Source organism: Gavia stellata, chromosome 5 (genome assembly GCF_030936135.1).
Source record: "Gavia stellata isolate bGavSte3 chromosome 5, bGavSte3.hap2, whole genome shotgun sequence".
Taxonomy (NCBI): Eukaryota; Metazoa; Chordata; class Aves; order Gaviiformes; family Gaviidae; genus Gavia; species Gavia stellata.
Window position 1 is genome coordinate 28,386,800 of NC_082598.1, and position 27,523 is coordinate 28,414,322.

Consider the following 27,523-nt stretch of genomic DNA (forward strand, 5'->3'; position numbering starts at 1 on the left):
ACTTGCTGCACCCTAAGGCATGCAACATTTCAAAAAAAACCCACCAGTCTCAGTGTTTCAAGCTGTCACATTGAAGCATTTGAACAGAAAGAAACACTCAAGAAGTAACTAGCATGTCTGCCACAGACACAAAAGTCCCTGAGGAGTCCCAAGGAAAGAGTTATACAGTGTGGCTGTAATTGGTCAGCTCTGGACATAGCCTTCAGCAGTAGAGACATAATTGTCCTGTAACAAGCTGTCTGAGAGCTACAGGGGCCTTCTTGCAGGTCATGGTTGTTATAGTATAGGTATAGCTTCAGGGACCATTTTTCTCCCTCACTCTTTCTCTTCCTTTCCCCAATTTCCTTATCTTTTTATGCAAACATTGCCTTGAGATATTACCAGTACTACATGTACTGATTCTTCACTTTGGTTAATCACTGTTGCTTCCTCCTTCTATTTTACACTCAGAACAAAACTCCCATGGTACTTCCTAGTTGCAAAATAATAATAGATTTATTTAATAAAAAAACCTTCTGGCTTACTGCCAGTTTTCTAGCATGTTCCCAAAATCTCTTTTGGGCTTTCATTATTTTAAATTAACATCAAAGCCGCCTGTGGTCACCTGAGCAAGTGTCCATGCTAGAACCTACTTTATTAAATTTTTAATGATTTTCTTATCGCAGGAAGACTCTTCTGATGGCTTTTCCAGAAGTGATGACTCATCTCATTTCCTTAAGTCCACAGGGTAAATTGCAATAGTGAGTAGAGGCAAGCTTCTCATAGATTTTATCAAAGGCATACAGGTCTCACAAAACGTTTTTGTGTGTGTTACGTAGCCTATTTTCTATGGGAATTTTAAGTTTAGAACAGCTTAGTGAAACTGCTACATTGTTTGCAAATTGCTCATGACTTATGGTAAGTCTTAATCATCAAAATTCATATCAATTAATTCTTGCTCAAAGATTTATCTATTTTGATGCACTAACAAGTTCAGCTGCTGATTACTGTGTTCACTATTAAAATAATTTTGTGCTATTTATCATTAGTTATCCTTAATGGAATGTGATACAGCAGCCTCTTTTGAAGCTGAAACTCAGTATCTGCAAAAGGCATGTTTTGAAAGAACTCTTTCTTTTTATTACGTTGAGAAAGATAAGGTTAAGTCTGCCTTTTCAAAGATGAGCCTAATCTAGATTCTAATTACATCCAAAAATCAATCTTTTGAAAAATCTCAAATACTCTAAAAAACCAGAGGCTACAAACACTGTGACAGAACTGATTATTTCTTAGATCAGTGTGTTTTTTTAATGTTATGTAAGTATAATGACATTAAAGATCAAGTAATACAGTTTTATTTTGATCACTCAATGGGTGCTATATACTAGTTAGGTAACAGGGTGATTGATACTGATATTCATACAAGACAGTCTGGGTATTGCAGTCTTGCGTGTTCCAGAATTCATCCCATCCCCTCCATTTCTAAGCACAGCCATGGAAAGCATCTGCAAGTGCAGATTTACCATCAATAACTGTGGGTAGGATTTAGTAACCTGATTTAGGAGCTCTTTCATAAGAAATATGAAGTTCTTCTGTATCCATGGGATCCAGTCTTGTCCTCTTTTGAGGACTGCAACTGAATGAACAAAACCACCACCCTTCTTTTGTAAAATAGGGACATTATCGGGACATCTGGGCTTTAAACTTTTAAAATCTAATAATTAACTCCTGTCCTCTAAAAACAAACATTTCTGAGAGTGCAGAGAGTTGAAGTGAACAACAAGGAAAGTTTCAGGAGATGTAGAGAGAATTTTAATGAGTTCAGGTACCTACAGTGCGAGGTAGTCTCAGAAAGAAGCTGGTCTGGATCATACGTTAGGACAGAGTGCATTTTGTCATTGGCAGGTCTGATTCCACGCTACCCCACAGATTTATACTGAAACATGTTAATACACACACATATTTAATATCTATTAATTCTTAAACTTTTTTTCCCTGCAGTTCTTCTTCCACTTCATTTGTCTTGACCCTGTGAAGCTCACTTCTACGTGCACTTTCATCTGCACTGTTGCATATGAAGTTGTGACTCTTAGGAGGACTGCAGCTCCCAGTGGAAAACATACTTGTAGCTGTTAGAGGAAAAAATCCATGTTGATTTCTTTCTTGCAACTAGAGATTTGAGAAACAGATCTTGACACAAAATTCTAAGGTCCTTTCATGAGGAGAATTTCTGGGCTGCTATTCTTATCCTGAAAAAGCTTGAAGACCAGGGGAATCATTATGTGCTTCCTTTCATAAGACCTCCATGAAACCTGCAAAACTTTTTCACAGGGATTCTGGAAGCTATTGATGTCCACGTAATAAATAACCTTATCCATTAGTTATCACCACTTCTTCTCAAGTCTTATCATAGGATGCATCTTATGCTAGAAGATTTAGGGGTCAAGTGTAAAGTCCACTGTCCCAATATATCTTAGACAAAAGTTCTCATGTGATGACATTTCTGATCTGATATAAAAAGACGATAGCTTGGGGCTGATTTTTGCAAAAGCACCAAGCAGTCCTGTAGATAGTGTTGCATTCATAAATCATTTTGTTTATCTTATATCATGGCATACTTAAAGTGCAGTAGGGGGTATCATGAGGTTGCATGTAGCTTCTGTTAGCCCTCCCTTGAGATGATGATTATGTTTTGGGATTTATGTATAAAGCAGAGAACAGACTAGAATTCCCATGGAGGATGATCCCTTTGATGATGGCACAGCTAGTGACAAACATCCCACTGCTGAGATTATGGCAAGGAATTTCAAATATATGCCAATAAAAATCAGAATGCAGATGCCTGTTGGAGTATTTTCTAACATTTATTCATGTTTTACTTATTTATTACTGTGTGGAAAAGGTGGGTTGGTTTTTTTCCCTGCTCTGAGGGAACTGTAACTAACAGGTTATTTGCAGAGCAGAAGAAAACCAGGAACAATATATGGAACATATGTCAAGGCTTATTTCATTCAACCTACAATACGTGTGAGATTCTTCTGTAGATTCATTAGATTCTTTTATCCTGGGGATGCCTGTCTTGGACAAAGAGTACCTAAAAGAAGTTGCATATTTCAGCTGAAGTCCCTCAAAAACTTTATATTTTTTCATATTTCTATCATAACGTCAATTCAGGATCAACGATTTAATCTACTGTTTGTGGTAGACTTAGTGCAGGGACCACACTGACAGATTGCTAGGTATAACTCCAGCAATTGAAATAAAAGCAATACTCAAACTCTGCCAGCTGTATCAGTGGCAACAGCAGCAAGAAGAGAGTGCTATGGAAGCAGCGCTTCCTGCCAGGAGCAGAATGATACCCCCCTTCCTCCCAAGGTTTTGGATATCTATTCTTCTTGTCATTTGATAAGATTATGTCATGAACTTGCTGCAAATGTCTGTAAATAGTGCTGCCTCACTGGATTTTTACTAACTTCTGTTCAGGTTTTCTATGTAACAGAAGCAGCACAGTTCGTTAGTTTGCATGGTCAATAGTAAAATGCCTCTGTATAGTGGAAAATATAAGATGTTCTCAATTGGCTGAGGAAAACATTTTGAAGTTACATCAGTAGTACTCATAAGGCTGCTATGATTGGAAAATTATTTTTACAGAAACACAGAATCACGGAATCACTACAGTTGGAAAAGACCTGTAAGATCATCAAGTCCAACCATCAACCCAACACCACCATGCGCACTAAACCATGTCCAGCAGTTCCACGTCCACACACTCCTTGAACACCTCCAGTGATGGTGACTCCACCACCTCCCTGGGCAGCCTGTTCCAGTGCTTCACCACTCTCTCAGGAAAGAAATTTTTCCTAATATCCAGTCTAAACCTCCCCCGGCGCAATGTGAGAGCATTTCCTCTTGTCCTGTCGCTAGTCACTTGGGAGAAGAGACCAACACCCACCTCTCTGCAACCTCCTGTCAGGTAGTTGTAGAGAGCAAGAAGGTCTCCCCTCAGCCTCCTCTTCTCCAGACTGAACAACCCCAGCTCCCTCAGCCGCTCCTCATAAGACTTGTGCTCCAGACCCCTCACCAGCTTCGTTGCCCTTCTCTGGACACGCTCCAGCACCTCAATGTCCTTCTTGGAGTGAGGGGCCCAAAACTGAACACAGTATTTGAGGTGTGGTTTCACCAGCACGGAGTACAGGGGCACGATCACCTCCCTGCTCCTGCTGGCCACACTGTTTCTAATACAGGCCAGGATGCTGTTGTCCTTCTTGGCCACCTGGGCACACTGCTGGCTCATACTCAGCCGGCTGCCAAGCAACATCCCCAGGTCCTTTTCTGCGGAGGAGCTTTCTAGCCACTCTTCCCCCAGCCCGTAGCGTTGCATGGGGTTGTTTGTTTTGCAATGTTTTGTGTGTTTTGCAATGTTTTGTGTGTTATGCAATGTTTAAGCGTGTTATGCAATGGTTTAGGAAGGAGAAGACAGCCAAAGGGTGGGGAGGAACAAGGTTAGGGGCTAGACAGAGAAACTGAACATATGCAAATACAGTTCCACCTAGGGGAGTCACCCATTGTACTAAAAGAGACTGTCATCTAATGAAAAGTTCTAGCATTCAGGGTCCTCAATGACTGCAAGAAAGGGAATATTACTTCCATCTAAAGAACAGCAAGAAGGACCCAGGGAAGTGTAGGCTTCACCTCAGTCCCTGATCAGGAAACGTGCCCTGTTGGAATTAATTTCCAAGCAAGAAAGCAATCATATTAGTCACTATGGATTTACCAGGGAAAATCTTACTTGACCCAGCTGCTTGCCTTCTCTGAAGAAAAGACCAGATATGTGGATGAGAGGAGAGTGGGTTAATGCACCTTGACTCTAGCAATGCTTTTGACACCAGCTCCCAGGCATTCTTACTTGGAAACGGAGGAACTGAGGGCTGTGCAAATGGACTGTTATACAGGTTGAAAACCAGCTGGACTGCCAACCTGCCAAGCTCATAGCTCAGTAATCAATAGCTTGATGTTCATTTGGCGGAGGTAACAGAGTACCCTGGGGTCAATACTGGAGCTGATATTATTCAATATCTTTATCAGCAGCCTGGATGATGCAACAGAATACACTCTCAGCAAATTTATGGATGATGCTACATGGGGGAGAAAATTGACTGACATGCCAAATGGCAGAATTTCAATCCAGAAGGACCAGAGTAAAATACAAAAAAGGACCAACTGAAGCCTCATGATTTTTGCTATGAAAAGTATAAATGTCTCAACCCAAAGACAAATAACCATGTAAATCTGCACAGGCTGGGAACTGACTGACTGAGTAGCAAACCTGCTGAAGAGGACCTGAGGAGTCAGGGTGGATGCCAGTCTGAATATCAGTCAATCATGTGCTGTTATTTCAGACAAGACAAACCTCACAAACCAAATCAGATAAAATACAGAGGTACATTAGGAGGAGCATGGCCAGTGGATCAAAGAAAATTGTTGTCTTCATTTCCCTCTGCTTGTCACTGGTGAGGTCGCATCTGAAATTCATCCAATTTTGGGCCTACATTTCAAGAAGGATGTTGAGAAAACAGGAGAGTGTCCAGTGGAGTGCTGCCAAGATGGTCAGGGACCGAGGAAAAAAAAGTTGTGAACTGTCATGACTGTCAATAAATGTGTAGCTCTATACAGTAATGTTGATACCCCATGTACACTGTTTCATTATCTCATGCTTACAATGTGTATTTGAAGTTCTTTTCTGCATTACTGACGTGATTTTCAGGGATGACTATTTTCAGAGACAGATTATTACATAGAAATTCAACTGGTATGACCTTTCACACCTTTCCCAGATGACCCCAGATGGGGAGCAGTAGGCCTCAAAGGTAGTATGAATAGGGATGTTCATCCCTGAAAATGGTTTAAGATGTCAGCAGACTCATACAGAGATAGCTCAAGTTATGTTTTGAAGCCTTGCTTTTAATTGCACATAGCTAAGATGTCTTTTTTTAAGTAAAATCATTGATTTTCATGTAGTGACAAATGATACCAGCAACTGGGACCTTTAGCGCCTGTCTTAATTTAGACTTTTTCTGTATCTTCAGGTATAATTTTTCACCTATAGTGATGTGCTACAAGGATATGCTACAAGGATATGCAGATGGCTGCTTCTAGAAAATCATGTAATAAAGTATCTGACATTACTGTCAGTGTAAGGAACTTTTTTTTGTAAGCATGAAACTGCATCAATAAAACAGTGACCTGGTTTAGTTAAAAAAACCAAGTCTAGCTGTACAGAGCTCTTTGCAAAATCTGGGCTTTATTTTTACCATAAACATAGTGTATATAAAAGGAAATAGCATAGTCATGCTGAGAGTGGCCTACTTTGCAGCGTGCCTGGATACTGAAAGGGCTCAGCAGTGCCACTTACTGTGATTCTCCTCTCATTGAAGTGAATGATCTTGGCATGCGATGTGTAGATGATAACTATAGACTCTATTGTCATGGCTGTGGCATTTGGACCACTAATTGTGTTACTGCCAAAGTGGGCACTGAATTCAGCTCTAAGTGGCCTGGAAGTCAAGTTAGGACTCACTGCACATCTTGCATGTAGCTCTGTATATTTATTCTTCCCTTATCATTGGTCATTATGTATTCAGTTGATATTATGGACATAATGATCTTCTCTCCGCTTCTTGTCTGAACATCTTGTTCTCTCTATAAGTTTTCCGACCTGTTGGGAAATCAGCCAGGGATGCTGAAGCTCTCCCCTTTGGAATTTAATGTGCTGTGGTAAGTCTGTGCAGGCTGCAGGCAGTCCCACTAGGGACTTCAGCATTTTAGAGTCTTATAAAAATAGGGTGGCTGGTTTTCCTTCACAAGTCATGACAACAAAGTGACAGTGTAATCTCAGGAAGGTGGTTTCTCACTCCTACAGAAGCCTGAAGTATATCCGACATTGGCCTTTGGCACAGAGCACCCACTTTCCACCCTTTCTTTCTATTATACTGATGAGTCTGACAGTACTTTAGCAAGCAGCCTGGTGCCAGGGAGTTAACAATTTACTGGGCCTTTTCACCCGGAGGCATGTCTTGGTGCTGCTCTGCTTGGTTACTTGGACACACTTCTGCACTGGCTGGCTGTGAGACACTTGCTTGTATGTGTGAAAAAGCGCGCTGATTATTCTTCTGCAGCAATTTGTCTCTGGTTAATTTTAAGATAAATTTAGTTTAAGATCTGGGGAAAATATAATCACATAAGTGATTCTGGAAAAGAAGGTAGCTCTAAAATCTGAAAGACAAATATCGGTTTAAATTGTTTGAAACCAGATCTTTGTAACAAGGGATTAGAAATACATATATTAGTTCCTTGGTTCTGATGTTGTCATCTCTGTATTCTAAAAAGCTATAAGAAATGACATTGAATATGGATGAGAGGAAGGACCATAGATTATTATTTAAACTACAAAGGAATGATTTTAAGGAGAACCACATGACTCTCAAACAATGGAGACCGGCTGATTGAATAGCCCTATGCTGCTTTGAAAATGTAATTAAAAATTGATGAGCACCTGGGAGTGTAATTCTGAGAAGGGAAGAGACCTTTAAACAGTTTCTTTCTTTCGGGTTCTTAAATAATAAATAAAATGCAAAATTTATTAAAAAAATATACTATTCCTGAAGCAGAATACATTAATGAAGCCTGCCTGCTGATTTGGCTTTATACTACTCAAAACCATAATCAAATAAAGAAAGAACAGAGAGATCTTCTACCCAAGGATCTTATACCCTTTAGTTAGTCCATAATGTATAATTTGTTCTGTTGGAAACTAGTGCTAGTAAAGCCAGTACTATCAGGATATCGGTTACACAATTTAAAAGTGGACAAGAACTGACTTGCAACATGCTTGTAAAATAAATAGCGTTGCAATATACATATTAAAAATATATATAATTGTTTAGAATAACACAGGTTTTGAGACAGGAACTTGTGATATGGATCTTACAGCACATAAATCTAGGTCTCTATGTGTCTCGCAATTTAGAACAGCTAAACATTTTCACCACTGGTAGGATCCACTTCCCCTCTTTTGGCAGAGAGCTCTAGTCTTACCACCAGTCCTGTGGAATGCAAAGATTGTATCCCACAACGTGGGGAGACCTGTTTCATAAGAGGTCTTTCATATCAGTCCATCTTGTTCATATTTCCAAATAAAAGGGAGAAAAGGTGGGGAAAGGAGCCTATTTTTTTTCTCTAGCACTAATTTAGACTGAAATTCTAGTGTTCACAAGCTATAATCCACTGATGTCACCAAAAAGGATTATCTTCCGTTCAGGAAAAGAACTCCAAAAGGCAATTCAGTTAACTTTGCCAATGTGTTTACTGTCAGGTAACACCAACCCTGCCTCATTTCCAGTTCCTGGTCTCCTGCTCATCTGCCCTGTAGGTATATTGTTTGCTCCTCTGTTCTTTCGGGATGAACCAACTGGACTCCATGAGATAAAATCCACCTACAGTTCTGGGGATAGTTTACTCCTGTGATTTCTCACAACCAGAGATAAAACGAAGACTGCAGCCAGCTATCCCAATAGGCTTATGTCCTCAGTCTCTCCTACACATCCTCCAGCCATGCCACAGGGCACATAACAGAGATCCAGTGGCCATCCTACTGAAAAGAGGAGATGCTGTGAGGGTCTGCCCTGTTCTGGGTGGATATGAGTCAAGGGGGGGTGTGTGGACAGACTTTGAGAACTTTTAAAGACAGGAACATTAAAAGGTCTTGGAAGGCTAGATACAAACATCAAACTACTCATCCACATTGCACCTCTGAAAGGGAAGTGAAGTGTACACTCAGAAGTGCTTATCTTCCCATCCATGTAAATTTTGTCCCTAGAATCATAATTACAAAAATGAGCTCAATACAGCTACTGAAGTCATTACGGGTAAAGCGAGAATGCTGTTTCTGGAGGCGATAATTAGAATTATTGTATATCTAACTTCTGGGGTTATGATCTTGTCATGTACATAGAATCAGTTTAGTTATCTACTGGGAGATGGAGCCTCAAGGAAAAAGCCAATACAGGTCTATTTCTGTAACTGTAGTTGAACATCTTTCCTCTGCATCACTACCGAGCAAATGATTGTCAGTGAGGCTTAGAGTATTGGTGGAGTTTCCTTAAGTATATGGCTACTATCTATTCCTGAACAACTTCTGAAAAAGTGAACTGCATTCTTATAAATCAGGTTCACTTGTATAGATTCATTTGAAGGAAGTTGTCATATGTACAGTCCTGCTGGTGGAATAGCAGCTCCAAAATATAGATCATGAGAAAGAATTCCAAAGGCATGAGCGATTTAGCCTGCTGAACAGGAAAGAAATAAAAATAAAAATAGAGGGACAAAAGGTGCAAACTTTGGTTTATAAGGAAAAAATCAAGTGCTTAGTAAAGGAGACAGTGTGGCGGAATGTGGTGATCAGAGCTGGAGATGGAGGTGAGAGCCATGACCAGTGTGGAAAGGGTAGTGTGCAGAAGTTACAAAGCAAGGACATGGAGTCAGAACTTGCATCAGAATAAAGCAAAGAACTACAAAAAAAATTGGAGAAGATTCTTATGCTATGGAAATATTACAAAAGTCATTTAAGAGTTAAATATGTGTAGACTAGTGCACAGAAGAGAATGCTGAGAAAGAAAGAAGGGCCAGCCTGGAAAATGAAAGAAAAGTAAAGGGAAGGAAGAGTTGGATTCCTAAGAGATGGGTAAATTTGTGAGGATGGAAGTGAAAGCATGAATGTGAGGGGAAAGGAACAAGGAGGATTAATTTTGATTTTGCAGTCTGGTTTCAGTGACTGGTGAAAGGAAGGAAGGAATACTAAAAAATACCTAAAGATGTGTCTTCTGAAGTTCAATTTTAGAATTTCTGTTTTAATGATTTGAAAAAGTTAGAAAGGTAATCTGAGGAGAGACAATAATGTGAATCTGATTAAAGGCAGAGTGATGACAAAAGTCAAGTTGACAGAAGACAGTCGCTGAATGCAAAACTCATTTTCTGAATTCCCCTTCCCTCTGCTTTGCATATACAAAATATAAAGGTAATGTTAACTGCGAGGCCAGGTATTCTGAAGAGTTTGTCTTATCACTGCTATGAATCTAGAGTATCAGACCAGAAAACCTCAAGGTTATATATAAATTTAAAGTGGTTTTGAAATGCCCATTCCTCCTAGACATAACAACTGCTATTTATTTATTTATTTATTTATAACTAATCAAGAAATAGCATGGTGTCATTGTAGATGAAGGCTTTGGCAACTAGTCCACTCTTTAGTCAGGTTCAGATTATGTTAATGTAGCTTCTGAAAATGACTGACATAAATAGGGAGATGTCATCCTAGGAGAGAGAAAGAAAGAAAAGGCCTAATTCTTGCTGCTGCTGCTCCAACTGCTGGAGGGAGACAAGGCAGTTCTGCAATGTGTGTCCTCTCCAGCCACTGTGAGGTTATTCTCATCCACTGCTCTGTTATTGCCCTATTTTATTTCAGGGATAAGCTTCAGTAGTGGATAAATTGATTCCTACATGGACTGTGAATGTAGTGCCTTGGGAAACTTCAAAAAGTGGAAATATACAAATAAAAATAACTATCATTTTTGCTATCAAAAGAAAAATTATAAGGGTGTGTTCTACCAGCTGGGAATGCCTTCTGGTGAATTACTCATGACCACCTACAGCAGACAGTCAGAAAGTCTATTCCTGGCTTCTGCTTTCTTTCTGATTTGATCCCTGCCAGTACCTATTTCTGGCTCATAAATTCTTCAAAAGGCAAAATGAAGCCACTTAAAAGTCTTGATACTTCTCCTCCACAACAGCCGTTCAGCTAAAACTGCTGAGAGAGAGATCAGGACAAATGGTTGCTTTTTCAGGGGGAGTTCTGCCCCGTACATGACTGTTTTATGTCTATGTTTTTACATCAGGATTTTGGTAGTGATCAGAGGAAACTACTGATTTGCCTTGAGCGTATGACATAATCCAAAATAATTTGGGAGGGATATTTTTGCAGCGCGAACTCCTCAGAGCACAGAGCACTTGAAGGGCTGCCTTTTCATTGTCATTCCATTAGTGAGAACAGAAGCTGTACTTGTAACTCCCTGTGTAATTCGAGAAACTTCAGTAAGAACTGTAAACAACCTGTCAAGTCTTCCTGACTTTTAAGAAATCTTTTATTCAGCTCAGTGAGGTTTTACCTCACAATCTCAGCTGCTGATTTTTCTTTTTGCTAAAAGTGTATGGGGTTATTTTTCTGTTAACAAAATTGAAAAGACCAATTTTCTTCTGACTAAGCTTGATTAACTTTTTGTCTCTACCTTAGTAAAATTGATTTTCTGTACAGAAAGATTTAACAAATTATATTAATTTAAATACACTCAAAGCCATGATGTTTATTAAAGACACGGCAAATGTGCCTCTCAGCTTGCAAGATCTAACTACTTCATCTCGCAGTTCTCTGCTGAACCTCATGCCAAAAGCGAATATATGCTCCATGAATTCTATAAAACGTGTAATAGTTATTTCCCATTACTCATTATGACTGTAGTTAATGTCAAAACAGAAGTTTAGAGGCATTTGTTGGAAGATGTAGAAATCCTGGTGAGAAGTCAATGTGTGCTACAGCCTGTGCCTAAAAGGTGTCAGCACAGCTGACAGGAGCGAGGGGATAATCATGGGCTGGTACAGGTCTCAGCTGCGAACCTTTTCCTTCACTGACACTTCTCTTCTTTCCAAATCTCTATGAGAATACTTGTTGCAGGCTTTGCCCCTTGGCAGATATTTGAAATGGTAAGAGCAGACATATCCACATTGAACAGGTACTGCTAAAAAGGGGATACACCTGAGCGAGGCAAGGAGGAATGAACATTTTCCTTGTGCCAGAGCCCAAAACAATCCTTATGACTGAGAGAAGAGGGTATTGATGTTTGAGTCAGAGAGCTGAAAGACAGAAAAGATGCTTTTTGTTATAAGACAGAGTTACATTCTTTCCATTAGTGGCCACAAAATGTTACCAAACCAATGTTCATGCCTTGGCACTATTAGGCACTCAACATTGCCATCTTGGAGGGGGTATTTAGGATTAGTTTGCCCATTTTGGTTATTTAAGACCTTAAACAATTTCACAGTGTCTTCTTTACTGGAGCGGGGGGGAGTCTTTTTCTTTTTGAAAGGGTGGCTAGGGGTTGCAAACTGAAACCTTAACTGCTTGTGTATCAGCTTGTTAAAGAGGTAACAGTTTCTTACGAAGAAGAATGAATACCTGGCTAGAAAAAAAAAAAAAAAAGAATGAAACATAATGGAAATTTCATTTAGTGCTCAGCCAAAGCAGGACCTGTGACTATAACTTGGCTTAGTCATATTTCCATTTGTTCTCTCATTTCAGTGGGATTCAGTCTGATGGGATTTCAGTACTACCTAGTTGTGAGGTCGAAAGTGTAAGCTTTTCTTTATCTGTGAAAACTGACATTTTTCATTTTCTTCTTGAAATAGCAGTTTGAAGCTATACTGTATGTAATAAAGAGCTTCTGCTTTCTTTTCCAGAGATAGCTAGAGTCCACTACCCTAGGGAGTGACCCCTACGTTTACTTTTTAAAGTACTTTGGTATCCTGAAATACAACCTGCTGTGTGAGAATGACAGTTTTTTCTGTTACCATTAAGTCAGAAGCTTGACAGTTTCACACTTCTACTAGTTCTTCTTGATGTTGCTGCCAAAAAAATATAGGTGAAATGTCATAAATTTCATACTCAGAGCAGGCTGGACAAAGCCTTGCCTCTGGATTTGTAAATGCTCATATAGAACTGACAACATATCTTAAATGCTGCCATTGTGGAGGCTTTACTTCTGATCTGACATAGTCAGAAACTGAATCATGTTGTACATGAACATTTTTCACCTAGTGGAAACACAGGAAGCTCACCAATATCAGAAGTGATTGTGATTTTATCCATTAAAGAAGATTAGCTTACCAGGGCAGGAACTGTTGTTTAATGCAAAGCTGTATGATATGCACCTGGAGGTAGATAATACTATTGATTAACCATGCTTAGGTTAACAAAAGGAATCTCCTTTGAGTCAATGGCCTTTAAGGAGATATGTAGACAAGAACAATGAGATCCTGTGGAATCTCCACAATCCACTTGGTCTTAGAAGGAGTGAGAAGCAATCCTGAATACAGCTGTAATAGCATTTATAAAATGCTGAAATTTAGCTCAGCTCAGTAACTTCAATTATTACTATTTATGTTACATCAGTGGCCAGAGACCTAAGCTGCAGATCACAACTGCAGTGAGATGAAAAGGTACAAACCAGGGCCAGTTTTACACACATGTAGCACAGGGTGTCAAAGTGAAAGGGCTAACTTACAACCTGCTTTCCTATATTATGAAATCCACTGCTCTGGCCTTCAGACCCCTGCTGCCAAGGCAGTTCTACTATTGCTATTTCTGCTACCAATGGAGAGGTCAGGTTGGAAGTGATGATCCTGTATTTCATAAAAGTGAAAGGCAGATCTAAGTAGAGTATTGAAATCTCAGAATATTGAAGAATAGACAGATAGTTAAAAACACATTTGTGTCTACATCCTACATCAAAGCTCTGTAGGGCACAAAACTTTGTGACTTCAGAACTCCTTGAACTCTCACTTGCCACTCCAAGCCACTCTGTCCTCACTCATTGGTATGCAAAATTACCTTTCTTTCCCACCCAAAGACACCCTAAGCTTTATCCAATACCAGTATACACAAATCTCTGACAGAATACACCTTATTAATGAAAGAGTGACCACCCATTCCAACCTCAGGAACTCAGGACATGATATTGAACGAATGTAATTATACCACACAACTCTCTTCATTAAATGGTACTTTCAACTTCTTCTTATCTATGAAGTCTTTAGAATTTAATTATCATGATTGTCATATTTTTCCTCTTTATGAGAAAGAACGTAGAATCAAGGAGAACAATATTCTTTAAAGAATAGGAAGCTATAATGAGACTTCTTATAATTCAAGTCACTTATTTGAGTCTTTATATATGCATAACTCTCATTAGAAGAATTGCCATGTGAAAAAAGCATAAGTAATTTTGGTTTCACAGCCTGTAACTTCTATTTAGTAGATTTTAATTTCAGATATACACATACATACTTACATATTCGAACACACATATATATTCCACACCATAAGGACACCTTGAATTTAGCCACATGAATCAAGAGCTAAAATTAGAAGAAATGAAAACTACAAAAAGAAAAGAAAAGAAAAGAAAAGAAAAGAAAAGAAAAGAAAAGAAAAGAAAAGAAAAGAAAAGAAAAGAAAAGAAAAGAAAAGGACATAAAGAGGAACTTTATGTGTGATACTTCAATGACTTTCCAAAATTCATTTTTGCAAGCCTTTACTTCCAAATTGCAGATTAAGCAAGCATTCAATAATGAGAGCAGAGAGTGACAGTTTGTATTTGAAGAGAAAGAGTTCAGACTGAAAAAGAAACTGCGCTCATCTGTATGTGCAACACAATTTGTATGCAGCTATACATACTTTGTAGAAAGGGGCATTTTGATGAATCTACTCATGAAGCTGCTCACATTTGGCAAACGTAGAGAAAGATTTAACCTCTTCTAAACTGTTCCTGCAGAGAACAGTCTGATACTCAGAAATTATATTTATGTCTAAATGTGAACTCACATGTATTTTACCCAACAAAATGAAGGTTCTGCCATTTCTGATCACATTTAGGGTTTGTCCTGCAGCGCTACTGTCCATGTCAACTATCAAGAATACTGCAGTTATTTACCTCAATATTAACTACCTGCACAACTATTAGCATTGTAGTTTGTGAGAAAAAAAAGCACATTTCAAGTTCAGTGTTCCAGTTCCAAAATACAACTTTTTGACTTTGCAACTGTGGCAATTCAGGAAATTCTGTGATATAAATAAGTCATTAACTCAATTTCCATTTTAAAAATTGCTGCATCCTGGCATACTCCAGCAGGTGAATCCAACGGCAAAGTGTCAGGCCTGCCCCCCCCCCCCCCCCCGAGATTAAGGAGCTGAGGATGATGGAGATCAACTTGCAAGGAGGGAAGTTTAAAGTGCTGGGATTCCTTCACCCAACCCTCCACCTCTGGAGGTAGCAGCTGGACAGATGCAGAAGGTTCACAGAAGTAGAGAAAGGTCAGGCAGGGGCATATATTCATAATAGATGAATCTTATTTAATTGTGGGAACAGTGTAGGGAGAAGGAAACTGATTCCATGCAGAAGTTGTGCTCCTGTGGTGAAGACATATGCACAGCTGTAGGAGGGGCATATGCTCCTTTTTAAGCAGAAAACATAAACCTCAGAGTCTGGGTGTTTTGTTGGTTGTTGCAGTGAGAACTGCTGGAAGAGTAGCTGTTCCTTACTTTATGCATATACAGGGAGGAACTGTGCATTTTTGGACAGTATTCATGCACCAGTTTGTAGCAGCTGCATAAGACAAAGCCTATGTGGTATCCTTTTCCTCTGGAAAAATGTTGTCTAATTTTGAAGAACTTGATCAAGAAACCACATTTGCAAAAATGCACACAGGTGTTATTTTCAGTCTGTATGTTTCTTAATGTTTTCTAATCTGAAAGGGTTATTTTCAGAACCTTTGTAAAGTCTTCATACTACGTCTCTGAAGAGGTGAACTGTAAAACCAAAGTACTTCCAAGATTTCAGCTCTGAAAAAAGAATATTTAAACTAAGAATTTGGGAAGGGGTTCAAGCCACCTGACTCAGTTTGTTCGTTAGATCTCTCCTTAGCAGATTGTGAACTGAATATAAGCAGTCAGAACTGGACAGCAATGGAGAAAAAACTATTTCCTGTATGAGATATTCCATTTTATATTCATGTGCACAACTGGTATTTGCACAGTACTCTGTTCATTTAAATTTTAATAGCATATTGTAAATGCTATCATTAATATTAAACCCGGTATTAATATTAATGATCTGCTGCTTTCAAAAACTGCCACATCAAAAACAGTCCACCACCCCTTAACACTTCCATTACTTTAGAAGAAGGAATGCCGTGAGGGCTTCAAACACATAACAACAACCCTCACTTTAAACCTGAACTATGATTTTCTGTATGCAGACAAAGTACAGTGTGTGTGATGGACCACCAGCAAGTCAAAATTTTTTTCAATAAGAATCACTAATATTAATTAACTATTAGCAATTGCAAATATTGGTAACTATTTTATAAAAGGACTAAGCATTTTGTTTCAGGATACTGTGACGATTGTTCTTAGCTGAGCCTGGATCTGACAAGGTTGTGAAGTTTGGTGATCAAATGGTACTCCATTAACAATTTCTGTGATACATTAAGTTATATTAATTCCTCTGTGACAAACAAAATTGCTTTCAGATTTACTTTGCAGAGTTAAGTCAGAGACCTCTGGTGTTGAGATACATCAACTCCTTTTTTAGCACAACAAAGAGAAATTTTTCTAGACATTATAAACATTGTTAAGACAGATTTAGTTGAAAATAAATATCTAGAAGATATTCAGTGTTACAGGTAGAAACTTACAGTGAGAAATAAGGCCTTGGCTGTAAGAGAAGATACAAACATGAATCCATATGAAATGCAGTAGGTTGGTTTTTACATGGTCATGTGAGACATTTGCAAGACACTATGAACCAGGAAATGGATAATTAATTTTTCATTAACCAGATGGAAACATCATATTTTCCATTAATCTTTTTCCTCTCAGCTAAAGCACAGGCTTAAAAATTATTATGAGTAAGAAGTTAGCAGTCGTCCTGTTCAAAGCATGGTTAAAATAACAGAAACAATGAAGCTATTTGCAAAACTCAAGTAATAAAAAAATAATATTTGCATTTAAAATAATATAGGTATTTATATGTTTTCAAAAAGATTTTATTTAAATCTAAAAAATGTGAAAAAATATTTTTCAGTTAAAAAGTTACCTTCACACATTTATCTTCAAGGATTCAGGAAAAAAAGCAGTATAATGGAAGGCTGTGCTTTACTGCATTTGAGGTCACAAGCTTAATTTGCTCAGTCCCTGCTTCTTGTTGCCAGTTCATTTGGGATAGAGCATGACATTTTAAAATCTGTTTGCAGGTGAAAACACGGCATTGAAAAGCACAACACTTGGCAAAACTTATAATAGGATGTTATCCAATTCATTGTGGAGGCATACCCTGCCTTCAGCTGGTGAGGCATCCCAAGGAGGGAATTGAAGGCAAGGCTGCCACACTCCCACGCTGTGCCCGCCACGTGCACACAGCATCACAAGTAGTTGAACTCACAGAATGCTATGCAAAAGCTTTCCTGCCAGATTAGTCCAGGTCACAGTGTTTGTCCCTTCTAGATACTAGCATAATTTTAGCCTTCTTCCTATAGGGTGACATGCCTTCCTAAAATTCAGCATTAATGATCCAGAAAACTCCTCAACAACTTTGAAGTTGTAGGATATAAATTATCTTGACCTGTATTTTTAATACATTCTCCTTGTCCGCTCTTTGAAGCTTCTGTTCCTTGTAGCAGGGAAAGAAACTTCCTCAAAATACGGATTGCCAGCTCTCCACAAGCAGCCAGTTGATTCCTTTCCTTATAAATTGTGCATGTCAGTATGCTTCCCATGGAAGGAAGAGTCAGCTGTTAAAAAATGAAACAGCAAACAAACAGATGAAGCTATAACATTCACTGTTTGTTTCTCACTTTAGGAAGAACAGAAAATCTTCATTGTCAGGCATGCATGACTAGTTATTTATCAAGCCAATTCAGAAATGCTGAAAATACTCTTATGAAATGTCTATACAGTGGTTCTCTGATAAGGAACTGTTGAGTAGGACTAATGAGAAAGGAAGACTCTTATTTTGCAAAATGTTTCCAGATCTGAGTATTTGTTTAATTTTGTTAAATATGGGGATGGAACTGATGCTTTTTGAATTATTTCAAGGAATATGAGAGAGAGAGAGAGAGAGACCTCACTCCCCAATCTTGTAAGCTAGCATGGGCTTACCTGCTTATGTAAGACATGAAAGTCCTAAAACAACTCTTCAGGGAAATAAGTTGTTTTTCAGATTGGGAGGGATACTAGAATCCGGTCTGCATGAGTCAGAAACTAAAACGTTTGCTCTTCATGAACTGTGTAAAATTTCTATGCTTCAAACAACTTCAAAAGAATGTACAAATTGGGTTTTTCGTATTGTTACTCGAGAAAAGCTGTTGGATCCCACTGATTTCTCTCCAAAGTTCAAACTGATGAATCTTTTGGAGGTATAGATATTGTTAAACATTTGTCACATATTGATATATGTTTCCAAGATTCCTATGTTAACTCTAGTCATTTCCTAAATTAGCTTCCTTTGAAGAATTGTACTGGATTTGCATGGCAAGTTTTTGATAGCCAGCGGGCTACAGGGGTGGCTTCTGTAAGAAGCTGGTAGAAGCTTCCCCTATGTCCGATAGAGCCAATGCCAGCCAGCTCCAAGACGGACCCACCGCTGGCCAAGGCCGAGACAATCAGTGATGGCGGTAGCGCCTCCGGGATAACGTATTTAAGAAGGGGGAAAAACAACTGCACAAGGGCAGCCAGAGAAGAAAGGAGTGAGAATATGTGAGAGAAACAGCTCCGCAGACACCAAGGTCGGTGAAGAAGCAGGGGGAGGAGTTGCTCCAGGCGCCGGAGCAGAGATTCCCCTGCAGCCCCTGGTGAAGACCGTGGTGAAGACTGTGGTGAGGCAGGCTGTCCCCCGGCAACCCACGGAGGTCCGCAGTGGAGCAGACATCCACCTGCAGCCCGTGGAGGGCCCATGCATGCCAGAGCAGGTGGATGCCTGAATAAGGCTGTGACCCCGTGGGAAGCCTGCGCTGGAGCAGGCTCCTGGCAGGACCTGTGGACCCATGGAGAGAGGAGCCCACACTGGAGCAGGTTTGCTGGCAGGACTTGTGACCCCATGGGGGACACACGCTGAAGCAGTCTGTTCCTGAAGGACCACACCCCATGGAAAGGACCCAACACTGGAGCAGTTCGTGAAGAACCGTAGCCTGTGGGAAGGACCCACATTGGAGAAGTTAGTGGAGAACTGTCTCCCATGGGAGGGACCCCACGCTGGGGCGGGGGAAGAGTGTGAGGAGTCCTTCCCCTGAGGAGGAAGGAGCGGCAGAAGCAACGCATGATTAACTGACCGCAACCCCCATTCCCTGTCCCCCTACACTGCTTAGCAGGAGGAAGTAGAGAAAATCGTGAGTGAAGTTGAGCCTGGGAAGAAGGGAGGGGTGGGGGGAAGGTGTTTTTAAGATTGGATTTTATTTCTCATTATCCTACTCTGATTTTGATTGGAAATAAATTAAACTAATTTCCTCAAGTCGAGTCTATTTTGCCTGTGATGGTAATGGTGAGGGATCTCCCTGTCCTTATCTTGACCCAGGAGCCTTTCGTTATATTTTCTCTCCCTGTTCAGCTGAAGAGGAGAGTGACAGAGCAGCTTTGGTGGGCACCTGGCATCCAGACAGGGTCAACCCACCATAAGAATCTATTATTATTAGCTCGAAAAACTGTACCTAAAATCATAAAAGAGTTTTCTAACATGACATCCTAACAATCTGGAGGTTAACTACTCTCTAGATGGAGGTCCTTCTCTAGATGATCCACAGTTTTAATCTTCATGAAAAAAACAAAGGCGATTGAGTTAGTTAGTATAATCTTGGTACCTGCCTTATATGGAAAATATAAAGTATTCATGTCTGAAATAGAAATAGTTATGATTAAGAATGAGGTATCTCTGTCCCTTGATATTAGCATGAAAAGAGATTTTCTAAAGCAAAGATTAGACTGTGGTATAAATTGATTATATCAGACATATGGCTGTGAGAATCTTGTACTAAACATCTTTATACCATATTTCAACTATATAGCCTAGGAGTACATACAACTTCCAAGGATTTTTCCAGTGTGCAATATTATATACTTATTTACATAAAGTATCAATATTTATATACACTGATGGAAAAACAACATGACTTGGTTTTCTAGATAAAGACGGCACATGTCAGTTTGACAGACACAGCTTAGACAGCTGAGTTTATGCTTCTAAAAAAGTATACATTTTGTACTTTTTTTATAGAATACTGACAAGGGAATTGCTAATGTAGATAAAAATGCTAAGGGTGGGATGTGTAACAGACAGGTGGCTCTGTAGAAATTAGAAAAAGATATAAAGCACTGTTTTACTTTCCAGTACTATGCTGAACACTGTCAGTGATACTATTTTAAAAGAAATGAGATTCACAGTGTGCTGTAAGAAATATTTTTTTTTTATTTCTACAAGTTACAAACCATATCACAGAATTTTCTAATTTGTGGGTTGTTGTTAGAATACAGACCTGATCTGATAAGTGACTTCAAAAAGTTTTACACATACCTCTGATATAGCTATTAAAGCTATCTCTTTGGTTCCTTGATTAGGCCATTACTGTAAATCACTACATTTTGAAGATTTTGTTTTGATAAAGGCTTATTTTTAGAAACCAAAGACACAAATATTTAAAAATTTTGACCTTAGCTTCTGTTGCTGTAATTTAATCTGTTAAAAGTATTGCAGAAATATAGAGGAGAATTACAAGGTGGTTTCTTCACTCATATGGATCTAACATTTTGTAACAGTGTGTAACTAACTGTAGGAATTTTCTCTGTCAAGGATCAGTTACTTCATTCGTGCTAGTGTAAGTCCAGACATCTTAAGTTTTTCACTGGGTTATATTGGAATCAGAATAAACAACAAGGAAATGGCAATCATTCCTGTTGTCACCAGTGAGAACTTCAACATAACATCAAATTAAAAGAAGAAAACTTGCTTGGATTCATAAAGTAATGCATAAATAAAAATAATGACCTTTCTGATACTGCATCAGGTTCCATGTCATGTTGGATTACCTCACCCAGGCTGTTTAAGACTGCATGAATCAGGCATGATTCAAACAATCTGACATTCTTTCATACAACTTGACACTGTCACCTGACACTAATGAGTCACGTAAGTCATTAGAAAGTAGACTTGCATAGTTCCAGAAGATTGTAACTATTTATTTTATGTGCATATATTTGTTTTGTAAGTGTCAAAGGACACATAAACAAGTTGAAAGCCTGAATGAATACACCAATTCATCTTATTTGAATTGATTCTATATATTAAATTATGCACATGACAACATCAACAACCTCTAGTTAGCAGCAGGTGGAAAAGATTCCGTATTATGTCCTAATTAGCTATTAAGTTATAATTTCAAATGTTTCTGTGTGACTTCTATGCCTAAATTAATAAAACTTTAGTTCACACTTCTCTTAAATACTCTTGAAACTGTATCCATTGTCTTCAAACAACAGCAATTTTTTTTGACAAAAGAAGTAATATTTTTTTTCCTCTGGTATTTATTTCAAAGGGTAAAAAATCAATCATCTGAATAATTTAAAATAAGATTTCTTTTAATTGATCTACTCCAGTTGAATTACAGCTCAGGAATTGCAAGGTGACAGTCTATCACTTCTGCTTTGCATCCGAAGAGGTAATCTTAATAACAGTTCTGGTCCTAACATCTGTGGAAGAAACCTTGTCTCCAATCGAAGTGTTGTCATTCAGGCAGGCAAGGATTTCAGCATGTCAATCCATGAACTCTGCTAAGGCTGCCTTTCTTAGCCTTTCATTTAGCACGTTGCCATCTTCTTTATGGAAGTGATTCTTGCTAGTTTGCTGTGTGCAGACTGATTACAAAGTTGAGCGACCAGCAGGAAAATAAAATAACATTGCTCACACCTTTGTTTTGTGGATGCAGATACTTACCCCACATGTAAACCAGCACAGAGTCAGAACTTTTATTCTCTTCCTAATCCAGGTTTTGTGTGTCACATACTCTGTATACATGTTTTGGAACTAGATCTTTCCCTCTTTTGCCCCACCATTGAGGACTTCTTTCAGGAACATTGCATTATTAGAAACAAAGGTTTTTCTAGCTCAGCTTTTTTGTTTGTCATTCTAGAAACATATCCAAACAGACACAGAAGAGCTGCTTTATTCTGTAGCAATTTGATGCTTTTTAAGTGCATTAAATGCTCTTTAAAATGTAGGGACAATGCTATGTGTGCATGTGTGTGTGTGTGTTTTATTGTAACAAAAAAAAGCTATTTCATTTATAATTAATAGTTACATTTATTAGCACATCAGCTGTTTATTATGGGCACTTGCCCATTTCTATAGCTTTTTAATAACAACCACCACCAAAATTTAGTGTGTTCTCTCATAAAATATATTTAAATGTTAATTTAAGTATTCCCTTAATTTTCAGGGAAGAAAAAATCCCTAGCTCTGATGTTGTCTTCACATATTTAACAAGAATTCACACTTTTTAAAGAATGTGTTGTCACAGCAATTACATTTTTCCAAGCCATGTAATGGTGATTAAGTTTTCATTAACTACCTCAGGTACTAATGCTCTGCTGTGAGTGTGGGAACTGTATTTATTTCTTGACATTCTTTTACAAGTGAACATATTTGGAATCATACTATTTTCCAGGTCTACAAGTTGAAGTGCAAACAACTTTTTTTCTCTCTGAATATTGTTACTGACATGTTAGATGTGGTCTTGTTTTTTTACTGGGGTCCTCCACTTCTCCACCTCACACCTCATTAGCTTACACCTTAGCTCTACTTTGGAGCAACGCTTTTACTGGAAGAACTGAGGTGTGATCTCAAGCACTGTTTATGCCTATACTTCTTAATAGCCTGCATGTATCAGACACTAAGTTAAAGTAACTCAAGGCATGGTACCTCCAGATTAGAGCCAGAAACTGGCACTTACTGGCAAATAAGCTGGTGGTCCAAACAGCATAAGATGTTTCGGGAGGGAGGGAGTCTGTGATACAGCTTTATCTGCTGCCAAACACTGCAGTCTGGTCCTGGTTTCCATAGTAGACCCCTGAAACCTGGAGCCATATGTGTATCTGCCGCAGTCTCCAAGCCATTGATGCAGCTGAGGAAAAGGGTGAAAGGGTCCCTATTTGTGGCCACTTGTCCCTTCCTTCCCAAAAAAACAAGTAGATAATGGCTGATGAAGAAGTCATCTCTGACTGAATCCTGAATGCTAACTCCAATACATGGTTTTGACATGGATACTTATGTTCGTGTTGGTAATTGCCTGGGAAAACACAGGAACCATGGTGTCAGTATAGGGACTGACACTTTTTAGGTGATGGGAAGCCCTTGAAAGACAAGAGGTGTGTTGCCACTGGGATAGACAACATAAGGCAGGGAATAGTTTGGGAAGACCGTCATCTGTCTGGGTTCTACATTAGTCGCGCAAAAAGTTAACACGTGTTATTTACAGGGAATGGACTCGTGCCTTCTTGGTCACCCTCCAGGTCTGTAGTGGGCATCTGCTTCTCAAAGTTAATATTCAAATAATGCCTAGAGACACAGCCTGGAATTAAGTCTCTTCAGTAAAGAAATCTACAGACAATAGTAAAAGCCTATCCCTGCAACAAATGCTCGTAATCTAAATCAACAAGACAGTCAAAGGGGAAATGGAAACAAAAAGAAGTGAAATCACTTGCCTGGGACCATAAAGCAGGTTAATGGAAGAGCTGAGAATAGCACCTGGTTCTCTTGAGGGCTGAACACATGCCCCCCATTAGTCATCAAACCATATTGCAGTACTTCCTCATGGTTCTTCCTGGGATGCATGTGCCAGAAAAAAGCAGCCCTTGATCTTTCCTGAATGCAGGGGGACTTGATAAACCTCACCTTTGCCCAGAGAAAAGGAAATAAAGTGAAAGTCATCTTTCAGCATCCTTTCTTTACGTTTTCTCAGTATTTTTAGACACTGATAAATGGCCTACACATGTAAATATATGTAGTAATCAAACTACCACTTTGTTGCTTCCCAATATTTCAGTAGTAGTCTTCCACAGAGTGAGATTTCTGAACATGCTTTTGAATACTTTGTGCAGAGATATGGCTTTTCAGCAATTTAAGTTATTAAGAGAAAGCTTTCAACATACCTTTGAAATGCTCGCAGGCTTACATGAGCGACTGATGGTCTGTGCTGTAGTTTATGCTTCATCTTACTGTGTCTTTACCTATGCCTAGGTTTATTTACATTTAATTGTGTTGTGAAGCTGACAGTCACAGTGAAAATTTTGCCCTGTCATAGAACAAACAAAACTATTCCCGCTATATTTTTTCTGGTCTGTGCTACACTAAAACTTGGGCCTTCTCTCTTAACATCAGTTAAGAAAGTTCAAAAAAGCCCACTCCTCGAAACAGACGTAGGCACATTGGTAAAAGCCCTAATAGTTATTCACTCACATGGTCAGAATAGGTCTCTTGCCAGCTGATTTTGCTCCTGTTGACGTAACAACGTCAAAAGCGCTGTTTTGTCAGGAGAAGCTCTGTCTTCATTGCAGCAATGTCTTCACATACCTGTGTGAGTATGCTGATGAAACAGTGTAGCTTTACCATCAAACCTTTTCCAATTTGAAAAGGTGCCCACTTCTGCTCTTGTACTTGACCCATCAATGACACTGAAGCTTCAGTATAGCAATAGCAGTGAGCAGAGTCACATTTTAAGCAATATGATTTTCAGAAAATTTCCTCCAACAAGCCTTGTACTGATTTCCTGTTCTCTAACAATGAATGGTGAGTGGTAAAACACAATTTTCCCTAGCTTATATTTTTCATGGTCAGTTCTGTTTCTGGGTTGGAATAGACATTTTTCAACTAAACTAATTTCCATATGAAAATTCTGCTTTCTTAATTGAATGTTTTCATATGAATAAGTAGGTTTTGAAAAATTTTCAAAAAACTTATATTTTTAAAAAGTCTTTTGTGTTTTCTGTGTTGATATTTTGGGGCTTAAAAATACATGTAAGATATACTGTTGAAATCTTCACATGAATTTTCAAATGTGATATGGTTAACCATGTCAAAAGAAGGTATAACTAGAACTAAGATATATTCAGGATTTCCAGTTATCGTCATTCCCTTCCTCCAAATGCCTGTGAGTTATCTTAATTGGATGTTAAAAAGATTTTCAAAACCTTAAAATATTTTCCAACCTGGAGTTTGAAAAACTTTGATAAGTAGTTCTATCCCACTTCTTGCTGCTCTCCTGAAAGAGGGAATGTTTGAGAGAGTAGCTGATGATCCCACATCATCACATATTTCCCTATGTCCTAATTAAAGAATAGTGAGTCTAGTGTTCTGGAAGTTCATCTTCAGCAACCTGCATGTTTATTATGAAACTGCTGTAGAAACCTGGAGAAAAATCCTGTGCATCTCCTATAAAAGACAGAGCAGGCAATGCATGAAATTAGCTATAATGAATTTATAACTTCAGTATTTTTTTTGCTGGTAGTGATACCAATGCATGTAAGAATACTTAGAGTACATATTCCTAAATCTAAATTAAAAGCATGTGTGTAGAAAGGAGGTTATCTCCTACTTCCATTAAATGTCTGAGTGTCTTTTTTTTTTCCTGCAGCAGATATTTTGGGCTAAACTCTAGCTCAGACTATAAGGGAAATACAAGGTGAGTTATTCTGGCAGTACGAACAACTTGTTGCTTGAAAGAAATTCTTCAGGGGAAGCATCCCTGGCACTGAACACATTAATAGCTCTGACAGTTACCAGAGAGCAACTGGAAAAATCCACAGGCAGCATGTTACTTATTCTTACTAATAGCTGTACTGGTGACCATTTTTATTGAGTGTCAGACTGAACAAGGAGTCTCGGAACCCCAGACTCAGGGTGTTTGCAATTTCAGATTAATCAAGACTGCACAGCGTGGAACAGAAAGGTAAATCCAAGAAACAGAAATGACAGCGTCCTTAGACTTGCCGGTAGACTTTCTCATACATTCTTTACTTTTTACTTCTTTCTTATTATTTTTTAGTTTAGTGCTGTGTTTCCCTGGGATACGTTACTCTTGTCTCAGATGAAACCTGCCATTCAGCTTGCTCAACTTCGGCTCAGGGCCGTTCCATTGCTGTACAGAGAACAGATATCCGCATCATTTTTCCCATCCCTTTCAGAAAATGGGATTACAGTCTCAATCCAAGACACATATCAGTTGACAAAACTGTAGAGAGCAGAAAGAAAAAAGTTCAGATGTTGCAGATAAATCTTAGGAGGCTGTGGGCCATTGGTGTTCACCATTACTACCAATGACTTCAGGAAAACTCATGCTCTTCCCAATGTCCTGAGTGCTAAAAACCTATGAAATTCTGTGTGAGAATTCAATTAAAAATCCAGGCCAAAGGCTTTCTTAAACAAGGTGGCAAATGGGGATGATGCGCAGAGAGCTTACTGCTGGCTTCACCAGAGATGAACCGCACAGTGATGTGGCTATTCTCAGATCAGCCACTTTCTCTTCCTTGGACTGGGGGACTGATGAAGATTGCACCAGCACACAGACACTGGTGGGAGCACTCACTACGAGGCATTCAAAATCAGGCCTCCAGTTCTGTACCAAGTGTAATGACACTCTGCTACCATGCGACAGTGATAAATTTTTAGAAACAGCTTATTTTCTATAGCAATTTTATCTCAGCTTTGTCTAACACGTGGTATATTGCAGCACTTAACAGATACTTGTTCTGAGGTCTTTCTGCATTTCTCATCCTGCTTCCTTCCCTTTTTATAACATTGTGTAATTTCAGCTTTGGTAAGTGCCTCACTGACTACAGCTTCAGCTTTTTCTTTGGTAGTGCTTATATGAATATTTAAACGAAAGGAAGGATTCTATCACCAGAATCTTTTTAAAGCACATTCACTTCTTTTGATACCCTTGAGACAGGACTCTTTACAACAGAATAGAACAGTGGTAGGGTGCATAAATCTATATTTACACAGTATTTGTTTTCTAACTCAATTTTAAAGCTTTTATCTGGAACTCAGCACATTCTAGCTACACAGTGCACCATCAGAACTGCCTGGGAAGTTGACCTGGTGCTCTGCAAGACCTGGACCTTTAAGAGGAGCAGGGATGGGTGTTAACCATGCCTTAACAGGTGTGCTTGGAGTTTTTTCATAATTGGGGTGGGAATAGTATCAGCTGGTTTCAGAATCTCTGGTTTGGAGGGGCAGTGTGGGCATCTAGATGGAGTTAAGCTTGGTGAAAGTGAAGCTGTAACGTGCATGGTAATTAACAACTAATCTGGTGAGTTCAAATCAGTAGAGATGCAGAGGTGAAAGTCTGGTATGTTGTTTGGAGTGAGGCTTTAAAAGCAGTGCTCAGTATTGTGAGGTTTTGAGACTAAGGGCAAGAAAAGGTAACTGAGGAAGTAATATGTGCTAATATGGGCTGGATGAGTCCTCCTGAAGGAATTAGTCTCTGAATGGTAAGGATGTGTTTGTTAAATTCACACCTCCCCTCCAAAAGACTTAAGAAAAGCAGGGAGACTTCTTTATTCAGCTGTTCATGATAAAATTTTTGCCTGTGTTTTTTCCTTTGAACTATTGTCTCAGGCTGT